This window comes from Pan troglodytes, chromosome 18 (genome assembly GCF_028858775.2).
Source record: "Pan troglodytes isolate AG18354 chromosome 18, NHGRI_mPanTro3-v2.0_pri, whole genome shotgun sequence".
NCBI lineage: Eukaryota > Metazoa > Chordata > Mammalia > Primates > Hominidae > Pan > Pan troglodytes.
The window spans coordinates 29,737,086-29,765,019 of NC_072416.2; the positions used below are offsets into that span (position 1 = coordinate 29,737,086).

General features: G+C 44.3%; 1 pseudogene; it reads right to left on the reverse strand.

Annotated features, from left to right (window-relative positions):
- Positions 1–21,259: 21,259 nt before the first annotated feature.
- Positions 21,260–22,851, reverse strand: LOC467932 (elongation factor 1-alpha 1-like; annotated as a pseudogene).
- Between the last annotated feature and the right edge of the window lie 5,083 nt (positions 22,852–27,934).

A 27,934-nucleotide genomic window follows, 5' to 3' on the forward strand; every position in this document is an offset into this window, starting at 1 on the left:
GTGCCTGCCTTGGCTGGATTGTTCATTTGGGGGATTGAATGAGACAATGCAAGTAACTTGCCTGCCCAGCAAGAAACCTGGATCATTGAACCAAAGGATGGATGGATGAATGAATGAATGAATGAATGTTATAAATGTTAGTCCCCTTCCTTGTCCCCCAATTCTTTAATAGTAAAAAAAAGAAAGAGAAATCTGCTAGGCTCCTGCTCTGCTCACTTTCTTGCATGCCACAAATGCTCATGTATTTCCTCCAGCTAGTCCCAAATGATGTGCACGTGGTGGTGCACTTACATCCTGTCTCTAGAGCAGAGCTCCTGGGGCAGTAAAGCTCCAGTTCCGGGCTGATGTCTAATGCAAGAGATCTCACCTGAGTCCTACATAGGGCTTCCTTGAATCAGACAGACCCAGGTCCAAATCCTCGCGTGCACACACATGCTGTGTGACCTTGGGCAGATGGCTTAACTTCTCTGATGCCTGACTCCTTCAGCTGTAAGGAGGACATCTGCCACATAGGTTCTCCTAAGGATTTCATCTAAGCCCCCTTTCCCTGTGAAGTGGTGAGGGTAGGCAAAGGGAGCAAATCCAGAGGGTAAAGTCATATGCACTTTGCTATGAGCTTCCTGAGCTTCAAGAGAGGCTGAGATTAAGGCCATCCATTATTTTTCTTCCTTTTTTGTGTGTGCATCTTTTTTTTTTTTTCTTTTTTTGAGAGGGAGTTTTGCTCTTGTCGCCCAGGCTGGAGTGCAGTGGTGCAATCTTGGCTCACTACAACCTCTGCCTCTCGGATTCAAGTGATTCTCCTGCCTCCGCCTCCCAAGTACCTCGGATTACAGGCACTTGCCACCATGCCCGGCTAATTTTTGCATTTTTAGCAGAGATAGGGTTTCACCGTGTTGGCCAGGCTGGTCTCGAACTCCTGACCTCAGGTGATCCACCTGCCTCCGCCTCCCAAAGTGCTGGGATTACAGGAGAGATCCACTGCGCCTGGTCCCTCGTGCTTCTTTATCACATGACCTGACTCCCTTGCACCCAATCCACCACCACCTGTCAGTTTCACCTCAGATATCAACACAAGGCCCTGCTCTCTTCTCCAGCCTTGCTGCTTCCTCCGGGCCCAAGCTCCCATCACCACCAACCTGAATAGCTCCGGCAGCCTTCACTGCCATGCACCTCCCCACCCTCCAGACAGCAGCCTGAGAGGGTAAGACAATCCAGATCAGATCCCATCCCAGCTTAAACGCAGCCATGGCTTCTCATTGACCTCAGAATAAAATGCACGCTGCCCATTCTGACTGTGCTGCAGTTTCCGTTTGTCCTCGGGCTTCCTCTCCAGCCTTCTGCACCCGGCCCAGTGCTCAGACCTGACCTGTGTCTGGAGGCTGACCTGCAGAGGCTGCATCAACCTTTGCTCTCTGCCATCTGGCTCCTGATTGACTTCAACCAATAGAAGTAAGAGGTGAAGCAGGAGGTCAGGGAGCAGGAGGAGAGAGAGGTGGGGTATTACTCCCCGGCTTCCTCTCTGCTTGGCCATGGGTGACAGCAGCTGGGTCCCTTGGGTGAGAGCTGTGGGCCACCTCCTACAGCTACCGCTCTGGCGGGGTTCCCCTAACTAACAGGGCCTTCCTGGCCCATTTAGGACTGAAGATGGTAACAAGTGCCCCACTGCTGCTGGTCCCAAAGTCCTTTGTTACCTCTTTTCAGTTTCTCTCAACCTGATCCACACCTCCATAAAGAGGGAGGCTGAGGCAAGAGGATCACCTGAGCCTAGGAGGTCGAGGCTGCAGTGAGCCGTGATCACACCACTGCACTCCAGCCTGGGCAACAGAGTGAGACCCTGTCTCAAAAAAAACAAAAAGAGTCCTTTCATTCTTTCACTAAACTTTCACCAATGACCCCACCCCTTGAGTGTGCTGTCTGTATCCTGCCTGCACGGTAACTGGCAATAAGACCCTCATGCTCTAGCCCCTGCCCAGCTCCCAACCCCCTCACACAACTCTTCCAGCTCCTTTGCTATGCTCTGGCCATACCTGGCTCCTTTCTGTCCCTCAGATGCACCAAGCCTGTGGCCTCGTTAGTGCCACATATTTTCTGTTCCATCTACCTTGGGACACTGTTCCCAGATCTTTATGCAGCTGGTCTCAGCCCAAATGTCACTCTTCAGGGAGGCTTTCCCTGACCACCTGTCACACACACTCATCCATATCCTTCACTTGACTGATAACCAATCCAGAATTAACCTCTTCAGTTCTTTGTGGGTTTGTTTCTGTTTATACCTATAGCAATGTTGATTCTGGCCAAGCATCATGGTGGCTCACATCTATAATCCCAGTGCTTCGGGAGGCTTAGGCAGGAGGATTGCTTGAGCCCAGGAGTTTGAGACCAGTCTGGGCAATATAGCACAACCCCATCTCTACAACAATACAAAAAAAAAAAAAAAAAAAAAGATTAGCCAGGCATGGTGGTGTGTGCCTGTAGTCCCAGCTACATGGGAGGTTGAGGTGGGAGGATTGTTTGAGCCCAGGAGCTGGAGGCTACAGTGAGCTATGATCTCACCACTGTATTCCCAGCCTGGGTAACAGAGTGAGATCTTGTCTTTTGGAAAAAAAAAGAGTTACTTACACAAGGGCAGTCTTTTTTTCCACTAGTCTTTTTGTTCACTGCTGTAGTCCTGGCGGTAGTGAACATAAGGGGTCTTGATAAATATTTGTGGAATTAATAAAAAGCTTTATGTTCACTCTGGAGAGAGTGAGGACACTCACTCTGGAACCCCTGAAGGCAGAGGGTGCCCTGGGGTCTCTTTTCCGGGTTATGATCAGGCCTTTCTTGCCTCAAATCTCTCCACATCCCCTCTCAGGGTCCACAGATTCTCGCACTTCAGTAACATCCCCAGTTGTGCTTCCTGAGAAGTAGCTGGGTGCTGATGAAAGAGCTTTGGCACAGGGCTCAGACACACCTGGGTTTCACTCCTGGCTCTGCTATGCCCATCGCCTCTCTGGCCCTCAGTTCCGCCATCTATTAAAAAGGAAACCCAAATGGAACCCAACATACTGGGGTCATGGAAAGGAGCAATGAGACCCAGGCATGTAAGGCAGCCAGCACTGCCCTGCCCCATGCCAGGGATTTGAAGAGCAGCAAAGAGAATGAGATGCTGAAGGGTCCCTGAGAAAGGGTCCCGGGTCTTCCCCACCCAGGCTGAAGCCCAATCAGGAGAGGAAGGTGGACCTGTGAAGGTAGGGGCGGTGCCTAGACTAATGTAGCTGGGAGAGGCTTCCAGAGCTCTCCATGCACAAGCTGGTGTGGAGCAGTGCAGGAGTCCCAGGCGTGTAAGAGCAATGTGGACGTGGTGAAGGACTCAGGAGGGTTCAGAAAAGTTCAGTAATTGTCTGGGCATGGTGGTTCATGCCTGTAATCCCAACATTTTGGGAGGCTGAGGCAGGTGGATCACCTGAGGTCAGGAGTTTGAGACCAGCCTGGCTAATGTGGTGAAACCCCCTCTCCACTAAAAAGACAAAAATTAGCTGGACATGGTGGCGCATCCCTGTAATCCCGGCTATTCAGGAGGCTGAGGCAGAAGAATCACTTGAACCTGGGAGGTGGAGGTTGCAGTGAGCCGAGATGATGCCACTGCCCTCCAGCCTAGGCGATAGAGTGAGACTCCGCCTCAAAAAAAACAAGAAAAAAAAAGGAAGAAAAGAAAAAGAAAAGGAAAGAAAAGCTCAGTAACTTCCCAGTGCATCTCACTGAACTTAGCATGGGCACCCACCTGATCTCAATGCACCCAGGAGTTGGCATTCGAGGACAGCAAGGAGCATCCCTCAGACTTGGATGCAGTTATACACAACGCCACAGCAGCACGCATGGCCTGACGTCAAAGACTGGCTGAGAATCTCAGAAAATCATGGATGTCCCCTCCCCAACACCCTGACCTCCGCCCCTGCCGAACTTAGGGGCAACCCCAAGGAATATAAGGAAACCTAAATTGATTGGAAGAATGGACACAAATTAAACATTGTTATGAACTTTGTTAGTCCATTTTGCATTGCTGTAAAGGAATACCTGAGGCTGGGTAATTTATTAAAAGAAAGGAGGTTTATTTGGCTCAAGGTTCTGCAGGCTGTGCAAGCATGGTGCCAGCATCTGCTCAGGTTCTGGTGAGGCCTCAGGAAGCTTTTAATCATGGCAGAGAGGAAGAGGAGCCAACGTGTCACATGATGAGAGGGAGCAAGAGAGACATGGGAGGTCCTAGACTCTATTCTTCCTTTAATTTTTCAACTTTTGTGGGTACATAGTAGTGTATATATTTATGGGGTACATGAGAGATTTTGATACAGGCAGGCAATGCATAATAATCCTATCAAGGTAAACGGGGGATCCATCATTGGAAGCATTTATCCTTTGTGTTACAAACAAGCCAATTACACTCTTAGTTATTTATAAATGTGTAATTAAATTATTATTGACCATAGTCACACTGTTGTGCTATCAAATCTATCAAATACTAGGTCTAATTCTCTTTTTTTTTTTTTTGAGATGAAGTCTCGCTCTGTCGCCCAGGCCGGAATGCAGTGGCATGACCTCAGCTCACTACAACCTCCTCCTCCCAGGTTCAAGTGATTCTCCTGCATCAGCCTCCTGAGTAGCTGGAGCTACAGGCACCCACCACCACACCTGGCTAATTTTTGTATTTTTAGTGGAGATGGGGTTTCACTATGTTGGCAAGGCTGGTCTTGAATTCCTGACCTCAAGTGATCCACCCGCCTTGGCCTCTCAAAGTGCTGGGATTACAGCCATGAGCCACTGCATCTGGCCCTTATTCATTCTTTCTAACTGTTTTTGTACTCATTAGCCTTCCCAACTCCTCCCCGCCACCAACCTGCACCCCCCACTACCCTTCGCAGCCTCTGGTCACCATCTTTCCCAGGCTCTAAATTTTTAACAACCAGATCTCACATGAATAGAATGAGAACTCACTCATTACCACCAGGAGGGCACCAAGACATTCATGAGGGATCTGCCCCCATTTCCCACCAGGCACCACCTTTAACATTGGGAATCACATTTCAACATGAGATTTGGAGGAGACAAACATCCCAACCATAGCGTGAAGTGAATGAATAAAGAGAGTGATATTTCCCATGCACCTGAGGTGTGGACTGACATTTCTACCACATGGTACATTGCCAGAATCCCCCACTGGGTGTGTGTGTGTCTTGCTACTTGAACGAGCCTGAGAAGCCTTGAGACTTCTTCCTGGGCCTCGGAAGGGCTGTCCTTATCAGGGACAGCCATTCTGCAGAACTCTGCATGGGGAAGAGTAGAAATGACTGGGGGTGTAAATGTTGTCTGATTAATCACAAGAGGAAGTGCCTCTTAGATGGAGCTGCCCAGTGATGGAAAGGACTACCATGAAAGGAAGTGAGTTTCCTGTTCCTGCAGGTATGCAAGTGACACGATCAGAGGTGTGGGGAAGTAACTCCTACCTGTGGAGTTTGCCTGACTAAAATAACACTGAGGCCCCTTTGAAGCTTTATAGGCTCTGAGTCTTCCAGCAGAGCCCAGAGTGATGTTGGGTAATCAGAGACGGAATTAGCTGAATGCATGGGGAGGGGAGGAGGAAGAGAGAAGGAAGAAGAATAGGAAACAGTAAGGGAGGAGAGTAGGAGAACGGAAATAAGGGTCCCAACTGAGAAGGCCCAACATTAGTCAAAAGTTTTTCAAAGAAAGGCCGGGCGTGGTGGTGCACACCTGTAATCTCAGCACTTTGGGAAGCTGAGGCGGGCAAATCACTTGAGGTCAGGAGTTCGAGACCAGCATGGCCAACATGGCAAAACTCCATTTCTACCAAAAATACAAAAGTTAGGCAGGCATGGTGGCGTGCACCTGTAATCCCAGCTACTTGAGAGGCTGAGGCAGGAGAACTGCTTGAACCCAGAGGGCAGAGGTTGCAGTGAGCTGAGATAGCACCACTGCACTCCAGCCTGGGCAAGAGAATGAGACTCCATTTCAAAAAAAAAAAAAAAAAGTTTTTCAAAGATAATATTTCCCAAGTGGGGGCCACATGTTCACAACAGTCAGAATAGCTTTAACCAAGCTTGTCCAGCCTGCAGCCCGCAGGCCACATGCAGCCCAGAGTGGCTTTGAATGTGGCCCAACACAAGTTCAAAAACTTTCATAAAACATTATGAGATTTATGCATGGCGCTTTTTTTTTTTTTTTTAGCTTATCAGCCATCATTAGTGTTAGTGTATTTTATGTGTGGCCCAAGACAGTTCTTCCAATGTGGCCCAGGGAAGCCAAAAGATTGGGTGCCCCTGGACTATGCTGCAGTAACAAATTAACCTGAAATCTCAGTGCTTTGACACAGTAAATGTATTTCTTACTCATGTAGAGTCCAGGTGTCCCTATGGCTATGATATCTGGAATGCAAGGAGGAGGATGGAATGCAAAAGGGAGCTGGAAAAAGCCCACTAGCATTACACTGCCACAGCCCAGCAGTGAAACGGCACTTCACTGCCACAGCCCGATAGTAGCACTCACCAGCCAGTGCCCAGAAGAAGTCACATGATCCCAACCATCTGCAAAGGAAGTTGAGAAACTTAGAGAAGACCGTGGATATTTTGAGAGCGCTAATTTTCTCTACCACAGACACAGACCCATAATGGAACACAATTTTAGATGGTAAATACGATAATTTTTGGTGAAAATAAAGCGTTAAAAAACATTGAGTTGCATAATGAGAAAATTCTTCCCAGATCAATTATCTCAAAAGCCTCATAATTATGAGAAAGTCTCAGCTTGGTGATAATATGTCTTTAACACCTCCCTAAAAGTCTCACACTGCTAATCTTTATCAATATATAAAGCACTGACCTCAGATTCAGAGCCTACAAGAGAAAAGAGTATATCCTGCTAAGCTTACAAAACACTGGTGTGTTCCATCATATTCATTTTCATGATTACCTCCTATTTATGGAAAGTGATACCAATTTTCCATGTAGGGTGACAAAGTAAAGTTTCCTTTTAAATAAATTTATTTTTTAAAATTGACTCTCTTTAAAGAAGACTATTAAGTTAATAGTAGTATAGGTGGTACCCGAATATGGCAAAAAAGCATTAATGATGCAGTGTGAGTTATTGAAGTTTGTAAAATTCTGTTCCACCTCCAATTCAGCAGTGCATATATTGGATTTTTTATGTGTTTGTTTAGTATTTAATTGACAAAAAGATTTTATATATTTAAGGTGTATAACTGATGATTTGATATACATTGTTTAATGATGACCACAATCAAATTCATTAACATATCCATCATCACCATGTCATACACGAGATCCCCAGAATTTGTTCATGTTATAACTGAATGTTTGTGCCCTGTGACCACCATTTCCCCATGTACCCAGTAACTACTGTTCTACTCTCTACTTCTATGAATTCAACTTTTTAATATTTTACATATAAATAAGACCATACATTATTTGTCTTTCTGTGTCTAGATTATTTCACTTCCCATAATTTCCTCTAAGTTCATCCATGTTGTTGCAAAAGACAGGATTTCATTCCTTTTTATGGCTGAATAATATTCTCCATTCATCCATCCATGGACATTTAGGTTGTTTCCGTATCTTGGCTACCGTGAATAGAGCTGCAATGAACATGAGGTGCAGATACCTCTTCGACATAGCAATTTCACAGCCTTTAGCTATATACCCAGAAGTTAGATGGCTGGATCATATGGTACTTGTATTTGTGGCTTTTTGAGGAACCCCCATACTGTTTGCCCTAATGGCTATACTAATTTCCATTTCCACCAACAGTGTATAAGCATTTCTTTTTCTCTACACCCTCACCAGCACTTGCCAACTCTTATCTTTTTGATAATAGTCATCCTAACAGGTGCGAGATGTCTCACTGTAGTTTTGTTTGCATTTATCTGATGATTAGTGATATTGAGCACTTTTTCATATACCTGTTGGCCATTTGTATGTCTTCTTTAGAAAAATGTTTATTCAGATCCTTTGCCATTTTTTTTTTCCAATCTACACTCTTACTTTACTTTTTTTCCTTTTACTTTTATTTTGAGTTCTGGGGCACATGTGCAGAATGTGCAGGTTTGTTACATAGGGGTACCATGGTGGTTTGCTGCACAGATCAACCCATCACTTTGGTATCAAGCCCAGCATCCATTAGCTATTCTTCCTGATGCCCTGCCAATTTTTAAATAGCATTATTTGGGTTTGGGAGTTTTTTGTGTTGTTTTGTTTTGGGGGGTTATTTGGTTGATTGGTTTTGCTATTAAGTTATGTGAGTTCTTTCTATATTTTTGTTATTAGCCCCTTATGAGATGTACAGTTCACCAATATTTTACCCCATTTCATAGTTTGCCTTTTCATTTCACTTATTGTTTCCTTTGGTGTGCAGAAGCTTTTTAGCTTGATGTAGTCCCACTTGTTTGTTTTTCCTTTTGTTGTCTGTGCTTTTGATGTTATATCAAAAAATTCATTGCCAAGATCAATGACAAGGAGCTTTTCCCGTATGTTTTCTTCCATGAGTTTTATGGTTTCCGATCTTACATTTAAGACTTAAATACATTTTGAGTTAACTTTTGTATATGGTGTAAGCTAAGTGTCCAATTTTATTCTTTTGCATGTGCCTATCCAGTTTTCTTACCTTTACTCATCAGGGATATTGACCTGTGATTTTCTTTTCTTGTAGCATTTTTATCCTAGCTCGTCTCTTTTCAGGAATTGACAAGCTTATCCCAAAATTCATATAGAAATCCAAGAATTCCATCTTGAATCTTAAAAAAAAGTAAAAGTTCAAGAATTCACACTTCTCAGTTTCAAAACTTACTACAAAACTACAGTAATCAAGACAGTGCAGTATTGGCATATGTATCCGTGGAAAAAATTAGATTCCAGAAATAAATCCGTATAACTATGGTTGATTAATTTGGGACAAGGGCCTATTCAATGGGAAAGGGATAGTTTTTTCAATAAATGGTGCTGGGACAACTGGATATCTACATGTAAAAGAATGAATAATGTTGAATGCCTACCTCACACCATATACAAAAGTTACTCAGAATGAATCAAAGGTTTAAATTTTAACAGCTAAAACTATCAGACTCTTTTAAAAATCAGAGAAAGTCTCTGTGGCCTTGAATTTGGACCTTAGATCTGATACCAAAATCATAAGCAAGAAAAATAACACTAGATAAATTAGACTTCATCACAATTTAAAACTTACTTCAGAGGACACCATTAAGAAAGTGAAAAGATAATCCAAAGAATAGGAGAAAAATTTTGCAAATCATATTTGTAAGGGATTTGAGTCTCAAACATATAAAACTACTACAAATCCATAATAAAAGCACAAATAAGGCCAGGCTTGGTTGCTTACACCTGTAATCCCAGCACTTTGGGAGACTGAGGGGGGCAGATCACCCAAGGTCAGGAGTTTGACACCAGCTGGGACAACATAGTGAAACCCCATCTCTACTACAAATACAAAAAATTAGCTGGGGGTGGTGTCACATGCCCGTAATCCCAGCTACTCAGGAGGCTGAAGCAGGAGAATCATCTGAACCCAGGAGGTGGAGGCTGCAGTGAGCTGAGATCACACCACTGCACTCCAGCCTGGGTGACAGAGTGAGACTCTGTGTCAAAAAAATAATAATAAAATCAAATTAAAATTTAAAAACGCAAATAATGCAGTTTGAAAATGGACATGCCGAAATCTGATACACATGCCTCCAAACAAAACCTACAAATTGCCAATAAGCACAGGAAAAGATGTTTAACATCATTATCCATCAAGTACATGCAAATCAAAACCACAATGAAATACTACTTTACACTCACTAGATGGCTACAATCAAAATACAGATAATAACAAGGTAAGGATGTGGGAAAATAGGAACCCTCATACACTGCTGATGAGAATGTAAAATGGTGCAACCACTTTGGAAAACAGTCTGGCAGTTTCTCAAAAAGTTGAACACAGAGTGTATTTGTCAAGGTTCTCAGAGGCAGAGAACCAATAGGATACATGTATATATGAAAAGGAGTTCATTAGGGAGAATTAGCTCACATAATTACAAGGCAAAGTCCCACAATAGGCCATCTACAAGCTGGGGAAGAGAAAAGCCAGTAGTGGCTCAATCTGAGTCCAAAAGCCTCAAAACCAGGGAAGCTGATAGTGCAGACTTCAGTCTGCAGCCAGAGGCCCAAGAGCCCCCAGCAAGCTGCTGGTGCAAGTCTCAGTCCGAAGGGCTGGAGAACCTGGAGTCTGATGTCCAAGAGCAGGAGGAGCAGAAGCAAGCATTCCCCATGGGAAGAAGAAAGAAACCAGAAGACAAGGCAAACAAGTCTATCCCACCTTTTTCTGCCTGCTTTGTTCTGGCTGTGCTGGCAGCCGATTGGATAGTGCCCACCCACATTGAGGGTGGGTCTTCCTCCCCCAGTCCACTGACTGAAATGTCAATCTTCTCTGGCAACACCCTCACAGAAACACCCAGAAACAATACTTTACCAGCCATCTAGGCATCCTTCAATTCAATCAAGTTGACACCTAATATTAACCATCACATAGTGTTATCATGTGAATCAGCAATTCTCCTCCTAAGGATATGCCCCAAAGGATGAAAACATATGTCCACACATCTTGTCAGTAATATTTATGGTGGCATTATTCATAATAGCCAAAAAGTGGAAACAACCCAACATCCATCAACTGACGAATAGATAAATAAATTGTGGTCTATCCATACCACGGAATATTATTCAGCAATAAAAAGAAATGAAGCGTCCAGTCATGGTGGCTCACGCCTGTAATCCCAGAACTTTGGGAGGCCGAGGCGGGTGGATCACCTGAGGTTAGGAGTTTGAGACCAACCTGACCAATAGGATGAAACCCCATCTCTACTAAAAATACAAAAATTAACTGGGCGTCGTGGTGGGCACCTGTAGTCCCAGCTACTCAGGAGGCTGAAACAGGAGAATTACTTGAACCTGGGAGGCAGAGGTTGCAGTGAGCCAGACCGTGCCACTGCACTCCAGCCTGGGTGACAGAGCGAGACTCTGTTTCAAAAAAAAGAAAGAAAGAAAGAAAGAAATGAAGCACTGATACATGCTACGACATGAATGAACCTTGAAAACATTATTCTAATGTAAAAAAAGAAGCAAGTCTCAAAGAACCACGTAGGATTCAATTTATTTGAAATGTCCGGAATAGGCAAATCTACAGACGCAAAACGTAGATTAGTGGTTGTCTAGGGCTGTGGCTATGGGGTGTGGGAGAGTGGGAGAGTTTGGGGTGATGGCTAAGGGATGAATATGTTATTGGAGTAATGAAAATGTTTTTAAATTGATGGAGATGATTGACGCACAATTGTGTGAATATACGAAAAGCAAAGGAATTGTAAGAAAATGGCTTACATTCCTTAGACTTACAAAATGGGGAGCAGGGAATGGAGATAGGTGAAGACAGAGAGGTCAGCAGAGCGAAGCTGAGAATCATTAGGTTAACAAAGGTGGATCGGGAGCCCACCAAGTGGAGGCAGCATCAGGGCAGGGGAGTCTGTCTGAACAGGGACAGGATCATTGTTCATGGGCGTGCACGTTCCCACACCAGGGCACCCTATACAAGGGCGAATGGGGGCTGAATTTACTCAGGCTCTGCTTACCAAGCCCGTGCCCGCAGGGCTGATCCTGCCCACAGGCTGTTTTTAATAACTCACACTAAGGCCCTGTTTGGGGCTCGTGGCCCTCCTACCAAGCTGACTCAGTCCTGTTCTAACAAAGCTATGAGACCATGTTCCTCCCACGTCTGGGTCCATGAGTCTCTGCTAGGGCTGACCCCAGCCCTGGTCCAGGAGTAAACATGACCCAGGACCAGCCAATCAGAGGGCTCCATCCCCTTGAACACAGGGATTGGTTCAAAGACAAACATGTGACCTAAAATGATCCAATAAGATTCTCTCTCCCAAGAATTTGAATCTTATATGAAGTGACCCAGTGCTGGAAAGTGATTGCAGCTATTTCATCGTGATGGTGAAGCTATGAGCAGAGTGCTACCAGGCCCTGCCTCCCAGCCCCCCATCCAGCTGTGGTGGTTCAGTGGTTCCTCCAACACACTGATCCACCCCACAACCTTACCATAAAGCCTGTTTTCTGCCTGTGTTGCTCTCTCTCACTTGCAACCACAGACTGGACCTTGCAAGTGCTGTATGGTCTAGCAAGGGGTCTCCCCAGCCAAGCACCCCCTGAGCCCAGCCTCCAGAAGATTCCTCTCCACACTCTACAAGGTCTTTGTCTCTATGTGCTTCTCGGTACATACAAGGTCAATAGCAGCTTTTTACAGGTAACTCCATCAACTGGCCAGGAAACGCTTCCCAGGCTTCCTCTCCAGCTTCCTGAGGTTAATCTGACCCCAAAGGAGAGGCAGTGGGTGCCAGAAGCAGATCCTGCTGGGTGCCAGGACACTCATGGACTATGGGACTTTGGGCAGGGTGTCACCCCTCTCAGGCCCTCCGTTTCCAAATTAGAAAAATGAGAGGGTCAGAGTGGACCCAACAACTCCCATTTACAGAAGCAGAAAGGGGTGGGATGGCAGAATGTTTAGGAACGTGGAGGCTGCCTGCTTAGAATCCCAACTCTGCCCGTAACTGCTTCTCTGCCTCAGCTTCCTCCTCCACAAATTAGGGACAGAAATAGGACCCACTTCCTTGGGTTGTTCTGAGGATCAAATAATTTAACATTTGTGAAGTGCTTAGAACACTGACTGGCAGGTGGAAAAGTTCAACGAATGTGAGCTATTAATAATATTATATTACATTGTATAAGGGCTGCATATATATCATATCTTTTACATATCACAAAGACCTGGGAAGTCAATTCTATTATCACTGTTTTATATATGAGAGAACAGCTTGGAGATGTAAAGTGACTTGCCCAAGGTCACATAGGCAGGAAAGGAAGGACCCTGGATCCATACCCAGGGTTGCCTGACTCAAATAAGCCTGTGATTTTGACTATTTGCCCTTCCTGCTCTGATGTTCTCAACCACTGTTTCCCAATGTGTTACCACTAACAGGACACAAGATGATATTAAGTCATATGTGAATCATTTGTTTTATGATATTATTCATTTATTTTCATGCTTACCTTCTGTTCATGGTAAGTGAATGCAGGCTTTCCCTTTACTCAATGTATTTAAGTAAAAAAGAAAGTCCCTTAGCCTGGCATAGTGGCACATTCCTGTAGTCTCAGCTACTAGGGAGGCTGAGGCAAGAGGATCTCTTGAGCCCAGGAGTTTGAGTTCAGCCTGGGCAACATAGCAAGACCCCATCTCTTTATTAAAAAAATAAATAAAACTGTTCTTTCATCAAAAAAGAAGGGTGGTAGATGTTAGTCCAAACTGCACCATTTTGTAAGCCCCCCACCATTTCGCAGACCTTGGTCAAAGTGAAACATTCCATGGGGGTTCAGGCCATGAGAAACAGCCTGCCTCTTATCATATTCTGCTGAGAGAAAGTTCAAGGAAAACCACATTTGCTGGAACAAGGGCCAGAACCACCCATCCTGGGAACACATTATGAACATTCTCCCATGTAGCAGGCCATGTCCCCACATTCCAGACTCTTCCCCACAGGCCTATAATTGCCCCCGCCTGTAAGCAGTGGTGGACACTGATATTAAGCTGAACCCCCACCTCTGCAGGTTTATGCTGGACATAAATGCCTGCATTTGCTGTTGAGCCACCCTCTCTCTCTCTCTCTGCATCTTTCTTCAACCCTTGTCTTCCCTTCAAAACTTACCCAAAGGATTATAAACCATTCTACTATAAAGACACATGCACACATATGTTTATTGCAGCACTATTTACAATAGCAAAAACTTGGAGTCAACCCAAATGCCAATCAATGATAGAGCAGATAAAGAAAATGTGGCACATATACACCAGGGAATACTATGCAGCCATAAAAAAGAATGGGTTCATGTCCTTTGCAGGGACATGGATGAAGCTGGAAACCATCATCCTCAGCAAACTAACACAAGAACAGAAACCCAAACACTGTATATTCTCACTCATAAGTGGGAGTTGAACAATGAGAACACATGGACACAGTGGGGAAACACACACCAGGGCCTGTCAGGGAATGGGAGCAAGGAGAGGGAGAGCATTAGGACAAATACCTAATGCATCATGGGCTTAAAACCTAGATGACAGGTTGATAGGTGCAGCAAACCACCATGGCACATGTATACCTATGTAACAAACCTGCACATTCTGCACTTGTATCCCAGAACTTAAAGTAAAATTTAAATTTTTTTAATGAGAATGGCTCAAGATGTAACTGAAGCTTTATTCCTGTGTTCATCATGCCGTTAAACTTCATTCAGTAAGACATATCTTCTTCTGCTTTCGTTGGAAACTTCCCCTAGACTCTTCTGCTCTTGACTGCCCAATGACACCAGCACTAGAAATGTCAGCCCCATGAGAGCAGACATCTGTGTTGGTTTGACAATGTAACGCAGCATCTAGAGGAGTGGTATGCAGTAAATATTTGTTGAAAGATTAAAATAGAGTCTCAATTCAATAAATAGTGTGTCCAGACCAAAGTAGTCATCCAACTCCGAACTCAATTTAACCATCGATCTTGCAGTTTCCCAGATCCACTCTATGTCGGACTGGAAGCTAGCACTGGGAAGGCGGGTGTGATTGGCTTCTCTCTTCCTTCAATCTGTCTGGCTCCATTGGGAAACTAACACCTCTCCCTTCCGGGGCTGGTACATGGGAAGGAAAGAGGGCAAAGCAGTAGGAGTTGCAATTACATGAACTCATGCTGTGCTCGCTGGCTTTGTTGCCTCTAGACCTGGCAGATGTTGAATACTGATCCTCTCATGGAGGACTTGTTAGCACTTTAGAGTTTCCTGCTGGAATCTTTCCATCTGAAATCTGGGTGCATCTCTATTACAGGTGTTCTTTCCTTGTCCCTATGCATTCACCTCCACATTCCAGAAGGCCCTATTGGATGGGTCCCACGACGATCCCACATCAGCTCCCCCTCCCCTAGCTAGTCCATAGGAAACAGCCATACATCCCTTGCCTTGACAACCTCTGCAAGTGCAAACTGAACCCAACAGTTTTCCTGGTACCACTGGCTGCTTTGCCTTTTGCAAGGGGGGAAGTGACTCAAGCACTGGTATTCCATGTCTCCCAACTGCATGCAGGAAACACATTTCAAGCTCATCTAGGAGAAGAGTCTCTAAGAGTTGATAGTGCTCACCAAATACCTATGTGCTCCTCTGTTTCTCAGTCTCTGTTGCATTTGGATGGAGGCCATGAAACAAGTTCTGGCCAGTAAAGTGAAAGGAATGGCCATATGTCTCTTCTGGATAGAGGCACTTGAGAGCCAGATGTTTCCATCCTCTCTCTTCTCCCTTAAAGGCAGTAAGTTCCAGACAGCACTATCATAACAGGAAGAGGACAACCTGAACTGCACCAGACTTCAACTTGAGCTTGAAATAAATTGTTATTGGATTAAGCAACTGAGATTTCTGGGTTTATTTGTTACTACAACAAAGCCTGTCCTATCCCAACTAATATATCCCATATTCTAGTCTTAAGATTGTACTCTGCACACCCATCCCTAGCTTTGAGATAAAGAGAGCAGGTACCATATATTCCCTAAAGTAGGGAGAGGATAAGGCTTGCAGCAGTGCTTTCTGTACAGATATCATCTTTACAAATTATTTGTCTCTTCTTCATTCTCAATTATTTTCTATTTCTGAAACAGGTAAAAGGGGATTGAGAATTGTGGTATATGTGCCCAACTATTTCATTTGAAAATCTACATAGCTGGGTGCAGTGGCTCATGTCTGTAATCCCAGCACTTTGAGAGGCCAAGGCTGGCAGATCACTAGAGGTCAGGAGTTCGAGACCAGCCTGGCCAACATGGTGAAACCTCATCTCCACTAAAAATACAAAAATTAGCCAGGTGTGGGGGCAGGCACCAGTAATCCCAGCTACTAGGGAGACTGAGGCACTAGAATCACTTGAACTCCGGGAGACAGAGGAGCTGAGATCATGCCACTGCACTCCAGCCTGGGTGACAGAGCAAGACTCCGTCTCAAAAAAAAAAAAGAAAAGAAAAGAAAAAATCTGCATACAGTGAATTGGCACCTCAGTTCAAAATTTACCTTCTATCTTATCTTTGTGCCTAAGTGAAACTTCAATTTTAACATCCTATTACACAAGACCGTTGTGCAAATAACAAGATTGAATAGTACTAATTACCATTCCATGCATTAAGTTGTGCTGGGCAAATAGCATTCATTATTATATTTAATTATCACAGCAACTCTTAGAGACAAGTTACTTTTGTTATGATCCTCATTTTACAGATGAAGAAACTGAGGGTCAGAGAGGTAAGTGACTTGCCCAAAGGTACACACTAGGAACCAGAAAAACAGGGACTTCAACCCAAGTCACGCTGGTGCCAACATCCCTACTGGCAAGCCATATGAACCTCCCTGCCTTGAGCTTCTTCAGTAACAAGGTCAGGAAACTAAAGTTCCCTGATATCACCTGTCTGCCTGTTGGTCAGCAGTGGTAGTGACAACACCAGTATTTGTACCCAGGTCCCTGTCACCAAAGCTGGTGACTATACGACCTCCATGTTTGTCAGGCATCCAGTAGGTAGTAGGTACATGATAACATCAGCTCCTCCTTCCATCTGCAGGGAACAACCCAGTTAGTCAACCTAATGGCTTTCCTTTCAAGAGTACCAATCTCTTTGGCATATCCAGCAGATATATCCAAGGTTTCTTAAGATTTACACTTCTCCGCACCCCATTCCCATGACCATCCCTTAAGGAGTCCCCTCTGTTTCACCCCCAACTTCCCTTTGAAAGATCTACTCCTGTCCCTCCTCCCAGAAACTGTCCAACACCGCTGTCCTCCTTGGTCAATTGTTCTAGACGTATTATTTATGGCAAACTCATTTGTCCCTAACACAAATGTAAGATGTAATTCCCCAAGAATTCAAATGTAATTTAAAGTTATTTTCCAATATCTAATTTGCCTTTTATTTATTTAGGGCAATAATTCAGCAGGAACCTCCCAGCCAAAGTGCCAGCGTTTGTTTACAGTGTCAGGCCCAGCAATGGTGGGAAACCACACACCCCAGACACAGACATTACCGATTTAAAAAGTAATTACAACATTGAACACAGCCTTAAATAAAAGCAAAAATGCAGGAGACAAGAGGGGAAGCAAAAACATAAATCGGAAACAATGCCGTTTTCCCCAGACGTTTTGTAATATTTGCAGCCTGCCTGGTACTGGCACCCTGCCCTGGCTGTGCCAGACACAAGCAAAGCATCCAGTGAGGAGGGGTGGGGTGGCTCTGCTCTGAAAAGAGGTGGAAAGAAGTGCCTAATCATCAGAGAACATCTGTCTGCCTGTTTGCCTGTCTGTCTTTTGTTTAACATCTTGCTCTGCTGAGCACCCACTTATACTGATCCCCAGGGGATTAATTGCATACTGTGTTATGGCAAATGACCAAAACCCCACACAATCAAACTGACTTAACTAGGAAATGGGTATGTTCTGGTTCATGACAGACCATCTGTAGTTCTAGTTTCAGGCACAGTTGGATCCAGGGGCTCAACATCATGTAGAATCTCTCAGTCTCTATCACTTGGCTCTTCTTTCCACAAAGTTGACTTCATTTTCAATCAGTCATTCTCTACCTGGTGGCTAACATAGAATCCTAGCAGCTTTAAGCTTACATCCCATCAGCTTAGTGTTCCCCCAAAGAAAGGAAGTGCTTCCTTTCCCACCATTCTAGCAAAAATATCAAGTCAGCCTTTCATTGGCCCAACTTCGGTCATGTGCTGATCCGTGAACCAATGATTGTAGCCAGGGAGTTTCAGTCCTTTCATTGGCCAGGCCTGGGTCAGATTCCCACCCCTTGAGAACAAAGGTAGGACCAGTCCCACCCAAACTGAGACTGAGAGCGAGGAAGAGATAATTCATGAAAAGAAAATTGAGGTTCCCATGAGAGCTGAAGGAGCAATAAGACACTGGGTGAGTAAACACGACTAATTTCCACCACAGATTTGAACACTTTCTGTCTGTTTCTAACACCTCTACTCTTTCTACAGTATCTCCAGACCACATTTTTAGACTTGTGAGCACAGTACAGTGACCTCTGCTCCATTCTTGGGAGGATAATAGGACTGTCCTATAGAATGTCAAACTTGCAGATTCTTCCCTCGATTTTATTAAAAGATTCTGTAAACTATAACATAGCACAACTGGGAACAGATGACATTTTGTAGCCACCAAGGGTAGCCTGCTTCAAGTGGCCCAGGACTTCCTGCAAGATGAATATAACAAGAGTTTTTGGGTTTGAATGAGTCAAATAATTGCTGTCTAATTGTCTAACAATTAAGTCACAGGAGAGGCAGGAAGTATAGTTGCTGTAAGCATTTTTGAGTAGTCACACTTTGGACCTGACCCCAAACCAGTGTTCCTGGTTCCTGCTTATACCCCAAGGAGTGACTGTGTATGTGAACTGATAGAATTGATTGTAGAGATGTAACTCTGGGGCCAAATGTGTGTAGCTCTTGGCCACACTTAGCACTGAAGGAGTCGGATCATTCTCTCTCAATGGATATCCAGAAACTGGGTCTCACATAATCACAGAACAAAGCATTCACAAGACTGTGCAAAGCTTTCTTCAACAGCAACCCCTCTGGCAACAAGAGGCAACTGCAGCAGTGAACTAATCAGACCCCTGTCCTTAGCCACTTGTAGGTTAACCATGGGCAGACATTCCCCTTGGAACTAAGAACACCTGTATGGTTCACAGATCATTTAAGGGGGCACAGAGAACTCCGCAAGAAAAGTGATGAACATTCTACTAATAAGGCAGGTGGTTGCTGAAGCAATTTGTAGGGAAAATGAAAGCACTCTGCCTCACTCAGGCCCCAAGTTTGTGGAGATGTTCTTGCTACCAACACAAGGAATAAATGAGAGTCTGGATCTAGGTTCCTAAGAACCATTCCTGGTATATAGGAATATAGTAATATTTGGCCTTTTATAATTCCAATCAACAGCACTTTTTCCCCTTTTAAATTTTTTTTTAATTTTTTGAGACAAGGTCTTGCTCTGTCACCCAGGCTGGAGTACAGTGGTATGATCTCAGCTCACTGCAACCTCCACCTCCTTGGTTCAAGCGGCTTTTCTGTCTCAGTCTTCTGAGTAGCTAGGACTACAGGTACACACCACCTCACTTGGCTAATTTTTTTTTTGTATTACTAGAGATGGGGTTTCACTGTGTAGGCTAGGCTAGTCTTGAACTCCTGACCTGATCCATCCGCCTTGGCCTCCCAAAGTGCTGGTATTACAGGCATAAGCCACCACATCCAGCCATTTTTTCAGTTTTTATTGTTGTTGTCACTTGCCACAGACCATGATCGTCTCTTACTCAAACACCACTGTATTTAATGTAATCCCATCTGAAATTCTGTGAGGTAGATAGCATTATCATTCATCCCCACATCATCGATTTTTTTTAATGGAGGTTCAGAAAGGGAAGATGATATGCCCAAAGTCACACCATGGTAGAACCAGGACTAGAACTCAGATTTCCCGCTCCCCAACTAGTGCTTCCATTAACTAAGGGCTTTGTGTTCTCAAACACAATGGGCAAAGGGAGACAGAAAACTTGTGTTTCTTGAACATCTGTGATGGCAGGCACCACGCTGGGCATGTTTACATATATCAGCTCATTTACTCTTCTCCACAGTCCCATGAGGCCTCTGTGGTATCATTTCCCCCATTTTAGTCAAATGGAGGCACAAAGAGAGAGGCGGTACCTTTCTCTGAATCACTGTACAGCAGGAGTCTCTGACGGGATTCAGCATAAAGAGGACATTTTTCCAGGAAGGAAGCTCCCTGCCCAACGGGACTGGTGGAGTCTCATCCTCACTCCTACTCTCCAGAGACATCACTGAACCACTCCACTCTTCCCAGGAAACAAATTCTGGGCACACTCCAGGGTCCCTGAAAAAGACTCCCTCACCTCCAACTTTACCAGCTGGCTCCATCCAAGAGTGAAACTGGCCCAATTTTCCCATGGAATTAGGGGTGTAAACATATACAACTTTGGTATAAAAGGAAAAATTGAAGTTATTTGTTAAATATACTCAGTTCCTAATTGGTATCCATCTCTGTACTAAACATCAAAAAAATAAAGTCCAGACTCTCAAGCATGTAAATGAACAATTTTACAATTGTTCATTTGATTATAAGTCTGTGATATGGTTTGGCTGTGTCCCAACCCAAATCGCATCTTGAATTGTAGCTTCCATAATCCCATGTGTAGTGGGAGGGACCCAGTGGGAGGAAATTGAATGATGGGGGCTGGTTTTCCCATGCTGTTCTCATGGTAGTGAATAAGTCTCACAAGATCTGATGGTTTTATAAAGGGCAGCTAGTTCCTCTGCACACACCCTCATGCCTGCTGCCATGTAAGACGTGACTTTGCTCCTCCTTCACCTTCCACCATGATTGTGAGGCTTCCCCAGCCATGTGGAAATGTGAGTTCATTAAACCACTTTTTCTTTATAAATTACCCAGTCTCAGGTATTTCTTCATAGCAGTATGAAAATGAACTAATTCAGGCTGCTGCAAGGAACAGGAAAGGGCCAGAGACAAGGCAAAGCTGGAGCATGCTAGAAGACAGATCTTGTCTTGAAGAGTCTAAAACTGTCATTAAAGTCTCCCTGAAAGTTTGCAGATTACACTTAGGGATTTATAAGTGCTCAGCAATAACTTATTAAAATTTTAGTGTGTTCACAAATACTAGCACATTCTGGATCATCTCCCTGACAACCAGAATGGAATCCATGCAATGATTTGATTTGTGATCATTTTGGGGTCTAGTAATAATGTGTGTTTTTTCTCATTAAATTTTGTTTTAATGGGTCTCAAAATTCTGTGACAGATTTTTGGTCAAGTTGCTTCCATTGAAAAGTACTGATTTTAAAAACTAATAATTTAAAACTGCCACACGAAAAAACAAAACAAAAAACCAAAGTGGTCCACAAAACATTCTCCTTTCCTTCTGAAGGTTTTATGATGCATTGTTATCATTAACCAGTCTTTTACCATTAAACTTAAACGGACAATTGAAACAAACAGTCCTGAGACTGTTCTTCCACCAATTAAGACCAGAGTAGCAGGTATTAGGGATAATATTCATTTAGCCTTCTGAGCTTTCTGGGCAGATTTGGTGACCTTGCCAGCTTCAGCAGCCTTCCTGTCCACTGATTTGATGACACCCACGGCAACTGTCTGTCTCATATCACGAATAGCAAAGCGACCCAGAGGTGAATAGTCTGAGAAGCTCTCAATACACATGAGCTTTCTAGGAACCATATCAACGATGGCAGCATCACCAGATTTCAAGAATTTAGGGCCGTCTTCCAGATTTTTACCGGAATGGAGATCAATCTTTTCCTTCAGCTTAGCAAACTTGCAGGCAATATGAGCCGTGTGGCAATCCAGTACAGGGGCATAGTCCACACTGATTTGGCCTGGGTGGTTCAGGATAATCACCTAAGCAGGGAAGTCAGCTGCTTCCATTTGTGGGTTTTTATTTTGCTGTCACCAGCATCGTTGCTATGACGAACCTCCTTGACGGACATGTTATTGACATTGAAGCCCACATTGTGCCCAGGAAGAGCTTCACTCAAAGCTTCATGGTGCATTTCAACACAATTTACTTCAGTTGTAACACTGACAAGAGCAAAGGTGACCTCCATGCTGGGTTTGAGAATACCAGTGTCCATTCGGCCAACAGGAACAGTACCAATACCACCAATTTTGTAGACATCCTGGAAAGGCAGGCGCAAGGGCTTGTCAATTAGACAAGTTGGTGGTAGGATGCAGTCAAGAAACTCAAGCAGTGTGGTTCCACTGGCATTGCCATCCTTACAGGTTGCTTTCCATCCCTTGAACCAAGGCATATTAGCACTTGACTCCAGCATGTTGTCACCATTCCAACCAGAAATTGGCACAAATGCTGCTGTGTCAGAGTTGTAGCCAATTTTTTTTTTTTTTGAGATGGAGTTTCACTCTTGTGGCCCAGGCTAGAGTGCAATTGTGCAATCTTGACTCACCACAACCTCCACCTCCTGGGTTCAAGCAATTCTCCCGCCTCAGCTTCCTGAGTACCTGGGATTACAGGTGTATGCCACCACGCCCAGCTAATTTTTGGATTATTAGTAGAGACTGGGTTTCACCATGTTGGCCATATGGGTCTTGAACTCCTGACCTCAGGTGATCCACCCGCTTCAGCCTCCCAAAGTACTGGGATTACAGGCATGAGCCACTGTGTCCTGCCAAATTTTCTTGATGTAAGTGCTGACTTCCTTAATGATTTCCTTGTATCTCTTCTGGCCATAGGGTGGCTCGGTGGAATCCATTTTGTGAACACCAACAATTAGTTGTTTCACACCTAGTGTGTAAGCCAGCGGGCATGCTCACAGGTCTTCCCATACTTGGAAATACCAGCTTCAAATTCACCAACACCAGCAGCAACAATCAGGACAGCACAGTCAGCCTGAGATGTCCCTGTAATCATGTTTTTGATGAAGTCTCTGTGTCCAGGGGCATCAATGTTAGTCACGTAGCACTGGCCGGTCTCAAAATTCCACAGGGAGATATCAATGGTGATACCACATTCATGCTCAGCTTTCAGTCTATCTAAGTCCCAGGCATACTTGAAGGAGCCCTTTCCCATCTCAGCAGCCTCTTTCTCAAATTTTTCAATGGTTCTTTTGTCAATGCCACCACATTTGTAGATCAGATGGCCAGTGGAGGTCGACTTGCCTGAATCTACATGTCCAATGATGACAATGTTGATATGAGTATTTTCCTTTCCAATTTTGGCATTACGAGTAGTTTTCATAACACCTGTGTTCTGGTGGCAAAACCATTGCAAAAAAAAAAGAAGTAATAATGTTTTAATTGTCCCAGAACAAGGGGGAAAAGGCGGGGCTGGACTTTATACATAAATGATGTGTTTGTGCCAGATAAAGACTGTGAGATATGATGAGGTTTCTCTTCAAATAATCTAATAAATCTTTTATTCTTTAATTCATAGTACCCCCCACCCCCTGCTTTTCCTTTTTCTCCTTTTTCCTTTTTGCCTTTGTTAAACGACCAGGCACGCCACAATACCAGGCATTATCAATACCAACTCACATTCCTTTCCTTATTTAAAAAAAAAAACAAACTAACTTTCTAGCTCATTACAACATCCCTTCCCCTTCCTCTCCACTTTCTTTTACGTGCCCACCTTATCTAAAAAAATTCAAGTGCTTAGCCAATTGAAATTAGTTTAAATTGTGTGACTCGACCCTGGCCAATGGGGAAAGGGTACAGGGACAGGACTTGCATCAAAAATAAAGACTTGTGCCCCTTTGTTCAGGTGTGCTCTCGTGGCAACTGGCCAAAGAAGCACCCCTCTGCACAGAAGTAAAATTGCTTTGTTAAAAATCCATTGTTTGAGTGTTCAATTTCCTTAAACTTTTAAGCATTATTCCTAAGAAGACCAACTGAATGGCTTGCAATGCCAGTTATGTTCTAGAACCAAACTGAGGTTCACTCACCCAGAGCAGTAAATCCAGATACCTACCCAGAGGTGTTTGCAGTGATAGAAAGAAAGGCATTTATTGCAGGGTGCCCAGCAAGGAGAATCAGGTCAGGTCATGCTTAAGACCCAAACTCCCCAGTGTCTACAAACCAAGTACCTGCAAGGTAAGGGTTTTTTTCATTGGTAGTGATGGTGGATTTCTTTAGACAGGGTCTTGCTCTGTCCTCTGTTGCCAAGCCTAGAGTGCAGTGGCATGATCATAAAGCTCACTGTAGCCTCAATCTCCTGGGCTCAAGTGATCCTCTAGCCTCAGCCTCCCAAGTAGCTGGAACTAAAGGTGCCTGCCACCACACCCGGCTAATTTTTTTATTTTTAGTAGAGATGAGGTCTGATATGTTGCCCAGGCTGGTCTTGAACCCCTGGGCTCAAGCAGTCCTCCCACCTTGTCCTCCCAAAGTTCTGGGATTAAAGGCATGAGCCACAACCCCTGGGGCAGGTAAGGGTTTTTAAAGGCAAGGGTAAACTTCAGGAAAGCAGAAACTACAGGCAAAATCGTAAATCAATGCATGAAGGTTACACATTGGTTTAAGATTAAAAGGGTGAGATATCTTGAAGTGTCTTGAAGTGAAGGCTTACAGGTCATAGGTAGCGTATTATTCCATTCTCACACTGCTATAAAGATACTACCTGAGACTGGGTAATTTATAAACAAAAGAGATTAATTGACTCACAGTTCTGCATGGCTGGGGAGGCCTCAGGAAACTTACAATCATGGCAGAAGGTAAAGGGGAAGCAGGTACCTTCTTCACAAGGTGGCAGGAGAGAGAGAGAGCAAGCAAAGGGGAATGCCATACGTTAAAACGACCAGCTCTCATGAGAACTCACTCACTGTCAAGAGAACAGCATGGGCAAAACTGTCCCCATAATCCAATCACCTCCCAACAGGTCCCTCCCTCAACACATGAGGATTACAATTCAAGATGAGATTTGGACACAGAAGCAAACCATATCAGGTAGATTCAAAGATCTTCTGATTTGCAATTGGTTAAGGAAAAGAAGATTTGTTTAAAATTTTGAGGTCAGTAGAATAATGTTAACTGGCTAGGGGGAGTGACTTTCTCCAAGCACCCACAGGAAGAAACTTAGAACAAAGGGCGACAGTTAAAGTTTAGTCTTCCCTTCCCCCTTATCTGTGGTCTATATGTCAGTGGCTCCAGCCGTTTGGTGGAGGGTCATCTGTGGGGATCTGAGCATCTGAAAGACAATTCAGGAAGCTATGTTAAGATGTTACCTTTAGTTTCTATAAGGAAAATGGACATCTCTGGGAGTTTAACTTCCTCAGCTATTGTTTTAGGCTATTACCTTCTTATTTAACAAGTTACTTATTTAGTTCTCAGGGCTAGCTAGGTGCCTGGAATTTCCCTTGAAGGATCTCAGGATTTTCCTTTATTTCCATACTTGGGGTCTGCAGGCGCCTAAAAAAGGGGGATCCCTGCTCTATCTCAGTTAAAGATTCTCAGAGACAAAAATGGTGGGAGAATTGAGTTTCCATGCCACCTAAAGTAATAAAGGAAGCAAAGCTCAAAATAACCTGGGCTAGAACAGCAATTCATTTTGAGTAAGTGGCAGTTTAGTTTCAGCAAAACCACATCATCTATCATATTAAATAAATAATGCTAATTTGAATTTTATCACTTTTAGTGTTCAGTTTCTAATTTGTTTAGTCTTGTTTATAAACTTCTTTTGTCATTGATACTAAAACATAATTTTCCTCTCATTTTGACTCTGAAATTGCGATGCATCTTAAAATCTACAGCCTCTTACAATTTCAAATGACAGCACTTTTTCCCTTTTTAATGCTACATAAAATAATAATGCATCTTACAATTGATGGTGTTTCAGATTCAATGAAGCACAGTATGTGCAAAATGAGTTAATACCTAGTTTTGTTTGGAAATAAGTAAGTGACATTAAAAATTCAAATTTTGAAGTCAATATGGGGTCTATAGAATGTTTTCCCTTCAAACATTTTACATACTACTGCAGTTGGAGTATCGTTGATGACAATGAGGCAATGAGATGAAGTTTTCATCACAGGAGTAAGATGATCAGATTACCACATGAGGAAGATAATCTAGCACCACACTGGCAAGAAAAAGACAAGTTTTGCAGTAAAGCAAGAGAAGACCTAAACTTAGGAAACATAAGGAAAGATGAAGACATAACTTGAAGATCTATGCAGGAGGCAGACTCAACAGGATTTAGTGATTGATTAGATGTGTGAAAGCAAGCATGTGTGGAGAGGAGAAAGAAGAAGGAGGATCCAGGGATGATGCTGGGTTTCTGGATGGAAGGGAGTGGCATCTCCAAGGTACAGAAAGGCAGTGAAGGTTGAGATGATATGATTATAACCATAATCATGGTGATAGTGATACTAGTATTGAAGGCTGTGATGGGTGGTGATAATAGTGTTGGTGATGATGGGTGGTCATGGTGGTGATGGTAGTGATGGTGTTAGTGGTTATAGAGGTGATGATAATGGTGGCGGTGATGTGTGATGATGGTGGTAATAAAAATGTTGGTGACATTGGGTGGTGATGGTAATGATGACGGAGGTGATGACAGTGGTAAAGAAAATAGTGGTGATAGTGGTGGCGATGGTAATAGGTAGTGATGATAGTAATGATAATGGAGGTGATGAGGGTGGTAATAAAAATGATGGTGATAGTGGCGGTGATGGTAGTGAGTGGTGATGATAGTGATGGTAATAAAAATGGTGGTGGGTGGTAATGGTGGTGATGTTAGTGGTGGAGATGATGGAAATGGTGATGGTGGAGGTGATAGTGGTAGTGGTGATGATGTGGTGGTAATAAAACTGGCTTGCATTTTGATAAACGTAGTGGTGATGGTGGTGGTGATGGTGGTGGTGGAGGTGGTGGTGGCGGTGGTGGCGGTGGTGGCGGTGGTGTGGTGGTGTGGTGATGTGGTGGTGGTGATGGTGGTGGTGGTGGCGGTGGTGGCGGTGTTGTGGTGGTGTGGTGGTGGCGGCAGTGGCGGCGGCGGCGGTGGTGTGGTGGTGTGGTGATGTGGTGGTGGTGATGGTGGTGATGGTGGTGATGGTGGTGATGGTGGTGGTGGTGGTGATGGTGGTGGTGGTGTGGTGGTGTGGTGGTAGTGATGGTGATGGTGATGGTGGTGGTGGTGATGGTGGTGGTGGTGATGGTGGTGGTGATGGTGGTGATGGTGGTGGTGGTGATGGTGGTGGTGGTGATGGTGGTGGTGGTGTGGTGGTGTGGTGGTGATGGTGATGGTGGTGGTGGTGATGGTGGTGGTGGTGATGGTGGTGGTGATGGTGATGGTGGTGGTGTGGTGGTGTGGTGGTGATGGTGATGGTGGTGGTGGTGGTGGTGGTGATGGTGGTGGTGTGGCGGTGTGGTGGTGGTGGTGATGGTGATGGTGGTGGTGGTGGTGGTGGTGATGGTGGTGGTGGTGGTGATGGTGGTGGTGGTGGTGTGGTGGTGTGGTGGCGGTGGTGGTGGTGGTGGTGGTGGCGGTGGTGGTGTGGTGGTGGTGGTGTGGTGGTGTGGTGGTGGTGGTGTGGTGGTGTGGTGGTGGTGTGGTGGTGTGGTGGTGGTGATGGTGGTGATAGTGGTGGTGGTGATGGTGGTGGTGGTGGTGGTGGTGATGGTGGTGATGGTGGTGGTCGTGGCAGTGGTGATGGTGGTGGTGGTGGCAGTGATGATGGTGGTGGTGGTGGTGATGGTAGTGGTGATGGTAGTGATAAGGGTGATAATGATTGGTGGTAGTGGGAGTGGTCATGATGATTAATATAGCAGAATAATCATCATGGTGTTTTAACCAGGAGGCCTAGAAGTAAAAGTAGTCATACTGGGGATTGGTCGCTTCACCTGACCCACCTTGAAACCAAACATCTACTGGAGAAATCCAACCTTCTTCAGGCCTCATCCAAGAAATGACTATCATGGCTTTTTCTTCCTATCGCGACTATAGGTATCACTCTCACTCCCTCCTCACTCAATGGAAAATAAATTATAAGTGAATGCTGGAACCAATGAATTCCCCCCACAGCAGAGAATATCCATTATTTACCCATAAAAATATTTCAAGGATTATTACCATGTAAACTGTGATTAATTAAATTTGCAAAAATTGTTTCTGATGCATGTAAATGAGGTGGTTCCTGGTGGGTGAGACTAAGGTGTTGCTCTCTCTCCTGCTGCTTGAGGAGACAGTTGCAGG